Below are 12,500 nucleotides of genomic sequence, written 5' to 3'. Positions count from 1 at the left end.
AAGTATTTGATACTCGTAATCCTGTCGTTTGATTTAAAGGAAAATAACTGATTATCCTTAAGAAACTAGCTGACTATTTGAACTTTATAATTTCTTCAGAAGGTTATTGTCACCAACTAGTCACCCTTAAAGTGAAATTTGCTGTGAATATCTACGACCGAAAGAAAAACGATTTTAGAAAGATAAAAATGAATCTTAATCTGACGAAAGCAGAGAAATTCCAGCGGGAATTCCCAATCAAATGAGGCGCATTTCAAAGGACCATTTCCAAAGCTTCATATCCTATTGATTGTCATTTCCTTTGGCTATGACTGAGGGCATGAAAGCATTTATGAGATCGTACCATAAAAGATGATTTATTGTGGGGGGATGACCCCGGGAGGGATGACCCCAAGGGCCCCTGGACTCAAAAGTTCTCCGTCGTGACCTCAGGATTTATTAAGAAATAAAGTTGACCAAACTGGACGGAAATTCCTCGTTTAAATCAGCATTTGAACATTATAGCGCTCTGGGAAGGTAACTACTGTATGATGTGACTTAACCAAATGTTTCCAGTTTCTTTCTTTTATATTCAGTTTTGTTAAAGCCAGTGATTCATTTTCTTCTCTTCGACAAAAATTATTCAAAAGAGAATATACAGCCTACATACAAGCATTCTTTCACTTTTTTCTTAGATGATCGACTCGCAAGTGATCAATAGAAAATCCGGCATCACATTAGTGAAGAGCTTTAGTGGCGCTGCTGAGGCCACATTTCCGGTGCTTTAGAGCTAGAAAACTTTCTATTTGTGTAGAGCTTTTAATAACTAAATTGTATACATGATAATATATATTGCCATTACGTGAATTCGCACTTGGATATAGGAGGGAACTTTCTGCTGACACTGCTTATGGTAATTGTAGCTTCGTGGAAAATCTCATCACTCATTTCTGTATGAGTTCCCTTGCAAACTACACCTTAATCTCATATCAACTGTGTAACAACAGTAAATCTCCTGCTACATAGTACTATTAAAGAACTTCACACTCATCAAAAGTCTCTTTTACAATATTTACATCTATAGCCAAGTTTTCTGCAATATTTGCTCATTTATCTCATTTACTCGTCAAACTGATAATTTAACAGGCTTTCATCCAAAGATAATCCCTGGGCAAATCACTTCTGAGTTTTTGACCAAAAATCACAGATACAGTACTACTGCCTGATTTTTGGAGGGTAACATAATCCATTTAATTCTGAAATGCAGTACTCTGTTATTCCGATCATTGGTTGTGTTGTCCTGATGCTGTATGACTGTGAACTGTCTCTCTGTTAGTTTCTTTACTTGTTTTGATATCATCCCAACCAGCTGTTAAGTCAAAGTTTTTGAGAAATTGCATTTTTTATCTCCATCTTCATTAGTTAGGGTAAGATTGGATTATTCATAGTCTTACCTTTTGACTTGACTTATCTATTATCGTTCACCAAGTATGAATTACTTAATATAGCGGCTACTTGTGCTGGAAAATGGCAGAAGTTTTCCTTCCAAATGATAAAAGTGCTTCAGTACGTGTCTATTGAAAATTTCAGAACCAGATTAATGCTCTACTAAGGTTTAACGGCCACAAAGCTACAGTTAAACCATATGAATGTTTCAAAAGGATTTGGCCTCAAGAGTACAGCTTTGTAAGTGTAATTAATGAGCACAATATATTTCAATATAATTTTCATAATAATGGCTTAAAAGAAAATGTGGAAATCTCATTGTTTTCTCATTACTATCTTTTTGTCCAAACAATTATTTCTGAGGCATTTAGTACAGCATCAGAATCAAACATAGAAAAGTAGTCGATCATTTGGAGAGGTGTGGGTATACTATGGATAATTTAGTGATTAGCAAATGGATGATCGCTTTTACTATTGATAGTACATGTCGTTATGACTATTACAAGTACATGGAAACGATGTTTAAACCTACTATAACTTTCCTTACTATAGCATGCAATGTTTCAGCTTTGATGCATTTGGTATATGTACAACATCCAAACGTTGACTCGATGCTGTGCAACACAAACACAGGCTATTATGCACAATGTCAAAGCCGAGCCCATTGTCGTTAGCCCCTTTTGTAATCTAAATAGGCCTTAAACGAATTTCGTCCAACAAGATCTGGCAATATATCGTTAGTAGTGGATTGAATTGGTTACTGTAGGCAAGAAAATTTTCACTGGTGTTGTTCCAATGATGATCAGTGCGCAATTCAAACCTGATTGTTTGAAAACTAGGGAGGATTACAACTACTATCTCTCAACAGCGCCTATAACTTTTTGATATAACAGTTATACAGCAGTGAGTGAAAATATTGGCACCAGGTAATATTCTAGCCTGTTAAGGGTCATCAAATGAACTGCCACATATGAATGTGATTATGCTGAGAAAAATTTCTGAGTCCTCGTTACATGAATGTTTCTCAATAACGTAAATGACCAATGCAAACACAAGGATTACGTTAAGAGAATCTTTAAGAATTTTGCTCTACATCAACAGCCTTAACATCATCTTGGGAATTGTTTTAACTCAATAACGCCAACTCAGAAGAATCTTTACAATCTCCTAGCCTTTAACTTCGACACCTTTTAGTAAACGCTCTGACTGAACAGTCGCATTATAATCAATAATGAGAGCATGATGTTCAGGGTATCCAAAATCCTACAGATGTTTACATAACTTCGTTTTACTAGTGTCCGGTATGATGTGTCTAGAAAGCCTAATTTTTTTATACGAGTTTTTCTATGTTTTTTAAAGATTTCTCTTCCTTGAATAGATTATGGGTTGCAATACTGTCCTCCATTGCAGTTTGTAACGTGTCTTTTCGTCGCCTGGCTCTCTTCGATTCTGGAGCTTTCATGTAAGGCAGAGATATGAAGGGCAATTGGTAAGAGCCATGGTATGGCACCAGAAACTGTAATCAGAGGTTTTGAAATCTTGCAGTGACTCTTTCCCGTCTCACTGTACAGTGAGTCAACATGTCCTCATGGAAATGCATCTCGCACACCTACAAAGAAATATACTGCATTTCAACAAATGTCCGGTTACATCATTCATGCTCAATGAAAACAAATGTTTCATGTGTCTATTTCATAAACTGTAAAAGCATAAGTATAGCAAAAGTTTTTGAAACACATATAATATGACACACACACATACACACATATCGTACAAACTCAAACGTTCCATTTAGAAGCAAGCATTAGTATTTGATATGGTTCCTGCTTATTTTATTGTAACAATCTGTGTTTTTCAACATATGATTGTAGTGATTACATTGTTTTAGAAGATGGAATTGTCTGATAAACAAGATTCATTTACGTAGATAAAAGCAATAAGTTAACATTGTTTATTATGTATATCTAATCGGTTTTTCTTTCTTTTGTTTTAATATGTTAATAATGAAAAAACTAATGTCACTTTTGTGGAACCCACTGTACGAAATTTAATTATTTCTGACGAAAGGTTTGAGCACCAGGTTCCATTTACCGACTTAACAAACAGATGCTAGCACACGCACATGCATCAATATTCAGCTACCCACAGGCATGAACGTACACACACACACACACACACGCTACAGTATACATTATAGCAATCGTAAATGACTTACCCTGCTGTGTGGGGTTGGTATGAATCCTTCTCTTTTGATAGCAAGGAGCCATCTCCGCCGAAGTTCTTCATCATTTGGAAATGTAAAAGAATGTTTTTTTTCAGAATTTGTGTAGTTCCCACGACACCTTGGCACACTACACTTATTCACCATTGTTTTCTTCACAGTTATTACTAAAATCACGCATTTAATTCGTCAGAAAAGTGTAGCTCTTTCCCTCACCAAGGTACGACCTAAACTGACCTTAAGGCCGTTTACAACTTTACCTGCCAAGACCTATGGCCTCTAAGTGCTGACGTCGATTAAGATGTCTGGGTGATTCATTAGGCCTTCAATCTCTCGGTGGCCACGTTTTAGCGCCATGGGGGACTCGGTATCTTCTGTATGAGGAGATTTGCTCACCAAGAGTCATTAACGCCTTGCTTTATGTGCAGGATAGCTACCTTGGAGGAGTTGCCACAGACATAGGACCCTTTAGCTGGAGTGGCCTAATGAAGAAGGATTGTAATTGCTATGGTAATGGCGGGCATATTGTGTAGTTTGGGATAACGCCTGTGTCTTGCAGACATGTGACCTTTCCAGCCAGAGTCTCTGCAGAACTTATTACTGAAGTCCTTTCCTGGCACTGGACGATGAGGCTGAGATGGAACCACAGGTTGCAAAGCTGTGGAGTCACCAAGGCCTGCAGTGCCATCTGGCACAGGGGAAGACTGTCTCTGACGGAGGCTAGAAGTGGGGAGGTTAATGATTCCTCCTCCGAATCACCCTCAGGAATGAGTCCAGGGTTGACTGGCGGTTCCACCTCTCCTGAGGCAAAGGAGGCAGATGCCAAAGGGGTAAGAGGATTGCAGAAGGCAAGCGTTTCTTCTGGCTTTGGCACTGGAACAGGGTAGATGACAGTGAATGTTATAAAAGATGATGATTAAATATGCCGAAATTATTTTCCTTAACCTATGGAAACTGGCTAGGTTCATCCCTTAGCCCAAGAAGGCCGCAAGGCAGTCAGAGGGCGCGACTCCTCTGGCAGGATCATTTGTCAACATCTACGATAATGGCACTGTGCCAAGTTGGCACTCATATAGTAATACCTAATGGCTGTGGCATATTGCATTTTAAATGTATCATGCTGTGATAGGTATGGAAAGGGAAACTACAGGGGATCATAAAAAAATAAGAACGATAGTCAAATGGCTACCAGGAGTCAACAGTGCCAGAATCCCAAAGCTGGGAAGTGGCCCATCAACCCCACTGGGACGTAAGCCCTGCACAGATCAGGCGTAGGCATTGACTGTGCTATAAATGCACTGGGTTCACCGTTGAGCTGAGCGTAACATGGCGCTGGCCCTGGCCCTCTCTCAGACCTGGGCCCATTGAGCATGCAGCACAGGTCCAATTTATCTGGCAGGGGGATGTGCTTCCATGGTAGATAATCCTTCAAGAGGTCACTGCCTAGGATGATGTTGTAAGATTCATGAAGCCTCCCCACCACTTCTAGGCGGCAATGTTGTATTACGTGGTTTGCGTCACCTAGGGCCATTCTCACCCTTAGGAGTATTGTGGGGACGGTATAGGTGGTGCCATCTATCCACTTGAAGGTCATTCCTTCATCTTCTCTAACTTGGGCACCCAGGGGTAATGCATGTCACGCAATGAGAGAGACCTTGGCTTCTGTATTGGCCAGGGGCATTACTCGCCAATAGGAATAGAGGGATTCATCGTTAGGGAGAGTGACATGGGTGAATCAGCATGCTAGGGTGCTCTGTAAAGTGCCATATGATGATACGGACCTCTTTGGACACTTGAGGGAATTCGAGGAATGCCCACACACACTAAACATAGTGCAGAACCTCCTCATCCATCTCTTACTGGGAGTCCAGCCCTTTGGGCTAGGTTTGAGTGTAAGTGCATTGCCTGACTGTATATGTCTGAAAAGACTCAATGGCCTTTTGAGAGACAATAGATTCGGTAATGCCTAAAAGACTCAGGGGCTCAAGGAATTATCTGAGGTGTCTAAAGTGACCTAGGGTGTCTCAAAAGACTCAGGCCTAAGAGACTCCAGGTGTCTCAAAAGACTCAGGGTGTCTCGAAAGACTCAGGGTGTCTCGAAGGACTCAGGGCATATTGAAAGACTCAGGGCATCTCGAAGGACTCTGGGCATCTCGAAGGACTCAGGGTGTCTTGAAAGACTCAGGGTTTCTGAAAATACTCCAGGTGTCTGAAAAGACTCAGGGTGTCTCGAAGGACTCAGGGTGTCTCGAAAGACTCAAGTTTGTTTGTGATGAACTGGTTTCAATATGTCTAAAACACTCAGGGCTGTTCGAGTGAACAGGTTCAACATGTCTGAAGAGACTCAATATTGTTCAAAATGAACAGATTCAGGGTGTCTGAATAGACTCAAGTTGTCTGGAGACTCAAAATTCAGTGTGTCTGAAAAGACTCAGGACATCTGAAAGACTCAAGTTGTCTGATAAAGACTAAATTTTAGTGTGTCTACAAAGACTAAGGGTGTCTGAAAGACTCAAGTTGCCTGAAAAGACTCAAAATTCAGGGTGTCTGAAAGGCTCAGTGGTTCTAATGAACGAAAATTAGTATGTCTAAATAAGACTCGAATTTCAGGGTGTCTGAAACACGTGAGGGTTCTTAATGAAGGAAAATTTAGCCCAAGCTAACATAAGTCTTTATGTATATTTTCATTTGGTTATACACTTTTGATGTGTAAAGGAAATTTCCTTGCACTGTCAAATAATTTAAATGTGCCATGATGAAAACAGTACATCAATCCTATCGAAATGTTAAAATCTTCAATGCTCTAGGGTGAGACAAAATGCTTAATCTTAACATGCACGGGGCAGTCCGGATTGCCGAGAGGTTATGCGTGGGAAGGAAGAAATTGTTATTCTCTGTTATCAAAACAAACCTTAGCTTGCACGTGTACTAATGGTTACATCTGCTTCTAGTCTCATGACATCTGTCGTCAATGAAACAGTCCCACTAAGGAATATCCAACTCAATTAAAGAAATAAAATTTTTACTCTAAAAATTGCGGCGAGGTGCACGGGTGTATTGATAAAAGTTAGCGAGCGTAAGAAAGGGATTTATATATGAGCGCTGTGCATGTGTTGTTTATAACAGTGGGGTTTCCAATGGAACTCTAAGTTAAAGATGGTGGACGGTTAGGGATGGAGCCAAGTGGTCTGGAATTGCAGATTCTGGGTCAGAATAAACTATTCTCTCGTCTTAAGATCAGAAATTTAGATTCCTAAATACTTCCTAGCTTTTCCTATCGATCAAGTGTGTGTGAGAGAGAGAGAGAGAGAGAGAGAGAGAGAGAGAGAGAGAGAGAGAGAGAGAGAGAGAGAGGAGAGAGAGAGAATCTGGACTTTCAAATTGTCCTTATCATGTGGACGAAGGCATACAGGCACTATTCCTTGATTAACTCTTCGACTGAGTTGCTCCTCAGTTTCCTATTCTTAAAACATGCAGCTAACATGCGATAGCACAAAAATCTCTCAGAATGGTTAATATGCTCTCTCTTCTTATGAACTAAGTTGGCATGCATGTGGCTATCAGTTACCTACCACTGATTGCAGTCACTTTTCGCACCTAGCATAAACCTAAACAAAATATTTCGACACATACTTACACTGTAGAACTGGCTCTTCTCATATGCTTAAAATGGAGGGTGTATAATACCAGGGTCGTCTCTAATTATGCAGACCAGCTAGCCGTTGCTATTCCCCTGATAATTGCACACAATTGCTTACTTGGCAAAGGTCGCCAATTGCTACAAATATACCTTAGATACTTATTTGATTCTGGGCGGCAACAGATAATCACAGGGAGTTCTTTACACTATCAAGAAATCTACTGTATTTCATTAAAACATCTTACTAAATAGACTGTTTAAGGCAACTCCGTGGACAAATAAATCATGAAATTCTGTGCATCAGGGCCTTCTTCATGAGAGAAGATTACGTGAAACTCAAGGGTTCTAATTAATTATATTATATAATAAACACAGATCAAAGAATGACGAATTATCAAGGCAGGTACAATAAATGCCTCAAATTAATGCAAGTAACACAGGAGAAATATTCTACGCCAAGTGTGCATGACAGTTCCTCTTATAATATGAACACGAGAGGGGTAGATTAAGGGGTGGCATAAGGCCACTGCACATGGGATAGAGCCGAGTGGTTCCACAGCCAGGGCTGATCTGCAAGATATGCAAGACGGTTACTTGCAAGAATAATAAGACACTCAAAGGGAACTGAGGGAATGCACAGATGGTGCCAAATAACTTGGTACAACACTACATGCATAATTACATTAACACTTGATGCTCCAACACAAATTGGACAAGATGATCAGACAATGGGAAATAGACAATAACCGTGACAGAGAAATAGCAGGAATCGACTGACTAAGAAACCTTATTATGGTAATACCTCATCAAGATTGAGCCAAATATCCTCGTTCAATAGGCACCGACACTGGAGGAGGGAATTAGGGGGATGCCACAACAAAAGTATACTGGTTTGAACCTCGGGCTTGAACACATGGAGGGTACAAGAGAAATCTGTCCTTGGTGGAGTTCTGAGCGCTTCTCTCTCTTGACTGCTGTTTCCTCATCTATTTCTGACCTTGGGGGTTACGCTTGGGCATCCAGGTAGAGGGCACAAAGATCAAACTTCGCCTCGTTTTCTATAGCGAGCACATGGCATCCAGTCAGACCTCATGGAGAGGTTACCGTGGCCCAGGCAGTGCGTTGCCAACTTTCTCTTTTTTGGCTCCTCCCTTGCCCATTGTCTGACGCCGTCGAGGAAGGCATCTTTGAAGGTCACCTGGAAACAAAGCCTTAGGCAGTCATTTTGAACAGAGAGAAGGATTGGGGGTCATAACCATTTTAGGGAAATGAAGGAGAGAGAGCTACTTAAGCGTGCTAATGAAACCTGCAGTTCTAGTGTACTAAATAATGAAATGAATTTTATATCTTTCTCTGTATGTTACAGATGTAAAATAAGAGGTTGTTGAAAAGAAGTTTCCTTCATCGAAATATATATATATATATAGATATATATATATATATATATATATATATATAGTATATATTTTTTTTTTTTTAAGAACCACTTTAATTCTGTACAGGTTCTAAAAAAAAGAAAATAAAAAAACAAATAGACAATGTAATTGACTGACTGCAAGTAGCCATGACAACCACGCAGAGGAAGGAGCGAACAAACCAAGTTAATTATCAGTCAAAAGAAGCAAAAATAATGTAGCTAAACTGAGCTACTTTTACTTAAAACCATCAATAATAACAAATAAACACAGCAATCATTACAATAACTCAAATCAACAACGAAAGTACAAGTCACCAAAAACTTTAGCTACATCACAAATAACCAAACAGTTACATTACAAATAAACAACAGGCAGCATAAATAGAAAGCACAGCTTAAAACATAATTAACAACAATCAAGCAACATAAACAGCATAAACAGCATATTCAAGCAGCATAAAAAACAATACCAATAACAATAATCAACAAGCAGCATAAAATAACACACTATTAACTCAGGGAGCACAATAAAAAAAACAGATTCTGGGAGAAACCGGTGAATTATGCACGCACTGAACAGCAGCTAGCAAAATGTAAATTATCGGATGGCAGAATTTGAAAGCTTCAGCAGGCAGACCATCGCAGCCGGGCAATTTATTATTAGGTAGGTTGTTTATGGCCTCAGAAACTGATCTCGCAGTAGGACACATGCTGTACTGTAAATTGTAATGAACTATATTATGTCTTCCAAAATCAAAAAAAGGGGTTTCTAGTTATACTGTTCTACTCTTCATTATGTATCACACTAAAATTTACACAATCGTACCCTAATAATGTTTTATGGAAGCAGAAAACGCCTAAAAAATGTAAAAACCCGCCCGGTTCTTTTTTTTAGATTAGAAAACTATTCTATTATATCTTCCATAATTTAAAAAAAGGGGGTTGTAAATATATTTCCTCTACTTTAAATTATGTATTAAACTAAAAGTTACACAACAGAACAGTGATAATGGATTATAGAAGAATACAGCTAAAAACTTTAAAAACCCGCCTGAGATTTTTAGATTAAAAACCCAACGACGGCGGCTAAGAAGTAGGTCCCAGGGTATCTACGCATGCACCAACCCTGATATATATATATATATATACATATATATATATATATATATATATATATATATATATATATATATATATATATATATATATATATTATATATATATATATATATATATATACATACACATATATATAATAGGAAAAAGACATCCTAAGGAATTTTTTATAAAAAGGGAACGAGTATCAAAGCTATAAAGTATTTTGCACACCATATAACACCTCTGAAAATGGTTCCATGACAATTAGAGCCACAGATACAGAGGCTTATCGTACAGGCAGATTCAGTTATTTGTCTAAATCTTTTTGCCTTCCGGTAGTCGCTTTTGAATTTCAAAGCGACATTTTATAGAGAAGAGAAAACAACCGGAATAATCCACAGATTTGATGGCGACCTTCGGATCCGAATGTTTGCACAGACACTCACTCATATTTTTCAGGCAAAACCCCACGTTATTTATTTATTTATTATTTTTTTTTGTCGTTCTCCCATGCATCATTTTTAGCTGTTATCCTGAAAATCGAGAACTGACGTTTGTTACAGAATTAATAATAATCTGGCTGTGGATTTTGCCTGACAGAAAGAGTACTCTTTCGGGGCTCAATTTTGAAATGCATCAGGTGGCTGAATGACAAAGTGGGTTTGTGGATGTATTTGTGGAAACTCCTACCGGTTCTTTCTAAGTTGGAGATTCTGAGTTTTTATATAATATATATATATATATATATATATATATATATATATATATATATATATATATATATATATATATAGCCTATATATAAATTTGGCTCACATCAGGTTCGAACCCAGGCCTTTCAATTGAAAGGCACGGCGGTTAGCCTGCCTTGGTAAAGCCTTAGGTATAGTTGTATTTAGGTTCCAACTTTATGACTTGTATGGCTCAGTTGGCAGCTGCCTTGCTTTCAATTGAAAGACCTGGGCTCGATCTGATGTGAGTCAGAAATTTATTTCTGTTCCACAAACGATTTTATGTTGATTATTTGTATTATATATATATATATATATATATATATATATATATATATATATATATGTATGTATATATATATTATATATATACATATATATATATAAACACACAGAAAAACTGTTGAGATTTGCAATATCTAACATGGAAAGAAATGGAAAAAGCTGCCACAACAACATCCACAAACCCACTTTGTCGTTCAGCCGTCTGGTGCAATTCAAAATTCAGCCCCAATAAGAACTAACGGTTAGGCAAAATCACTAGCTAGAATATTAACAATTCGGAATTAAAAAATTCACTTCAGATTTATAGGATAACAGCTAAAAGTGATGTATGAGAGGGTCACAAAATTAAAAAAGTTAAATAAAGCGGTTTTTGCATGGAAAATATGACTGAGTGTGTCTCTGGGAACATTCGGATCAGATATCGTCGCCTTTAAATCGGTGATTATTCCGTTTGTTTTCGCTGCCTTAGAAAATGTCGCCTGGAAATTCAAAAGCGAATACCGGAAGAACAAAATACAAATAAGTGAAACAAATAATCGAATCTGCTTGTACGGTAAACCCTCTGTATCTGTGGCTCTAATTGTCGTGGAACCATTTTCCAGAGGTGTTATATGGTTTATGAAATATTAGAGTTTATATATTTGTCCTTTATATTCAAATCCCTTTGATGTGCTTTCTTTAAAACACAAAACAACGTAATTTTTCTCTTATGTACTGTATATAAAGAACAAATACACATTACATAATACATATTTATACACACACATACATATATATATATGTGTATATATATATACACACATATATTACACACACACACACACACACACACACACACACACACACATATATATATATATATATATATATATATATATATATATATATATATATATATATATATATATATAAACAGACTATCTCCATAGAGACGTCGAGACAAACCCAGCTGTCGAAGAGGACGAAGATACTCAGACAAACTCTGTGAAATCATCGAGGCAGCCAGTGACTGCAAACAGGAACACATCCAACACACAGATGATCAGGGCAGAAACGTCGAAACAGCAAATCTGCTGCCAAACAGGAACCAATTCCCCAGATGACTATGGTTTAGTCACCCAACCATCCTCTGCTATCACAACCAACAGGTAACATGATACCTGCTGCAAAAATAAGGACGCCTTGCTGCTATGCTGACTCGCTGCCATACCAAACCCGACTGCCGCAGTCAATGCGAAGGCGACAGACGTCAACTTTACACACACAAAAACAAATACCAACGGGTAAGGAGACAACACCCACAACAAGGGAACAATCTGCTAATGATTGTAAAAAAAAAAACTCTAAACATCACAACACACACACACACACACACAGTAAAAGTGAGGCACTATGTACTTAGTGCACATAGATGTTTGTTAGACTGGTACGTACAATTTGTACGGAATGACGACAGTTCCTCCCAACAAACAGATCTCCTGGACAAACACTAAGTTACAAAGAGCTGACTTCTTCATTCGTCTAGTAGTAGTATTTCTTCTTTACTTTTTCTCTTCTTTGTTTTTCTTCTCATTCTTCTACTTTACTGCCACTCGTGCAGGAAAGATACGAAGATACTGCAAGAACAATCTACTTACTTTCAGGAGGAGCTGCAAAGCCATGTGCAGAAATTCGACCCAATTC

The sequence above is a fragment of the Macrobrachium rosenbergii genome, chromosome 15 (assembly GCF_040412425.1).
Source record: "Macrobrachium rosenbergii isolate ZJJX-2024 chromosome 15, ASM4041242v1, whole genome shotgun sequence".
Classification (NCBI taxonomy): domain Eukaryota; kingdom Metazoa; phylum Arthropoda; class Malacostraca; order Decapoda; family Palaemonidae; genus Macrobrachium; species Macrobrachium rosenbergii.
Note: the sequence above shows the minus strand (reverse complement) of the source record.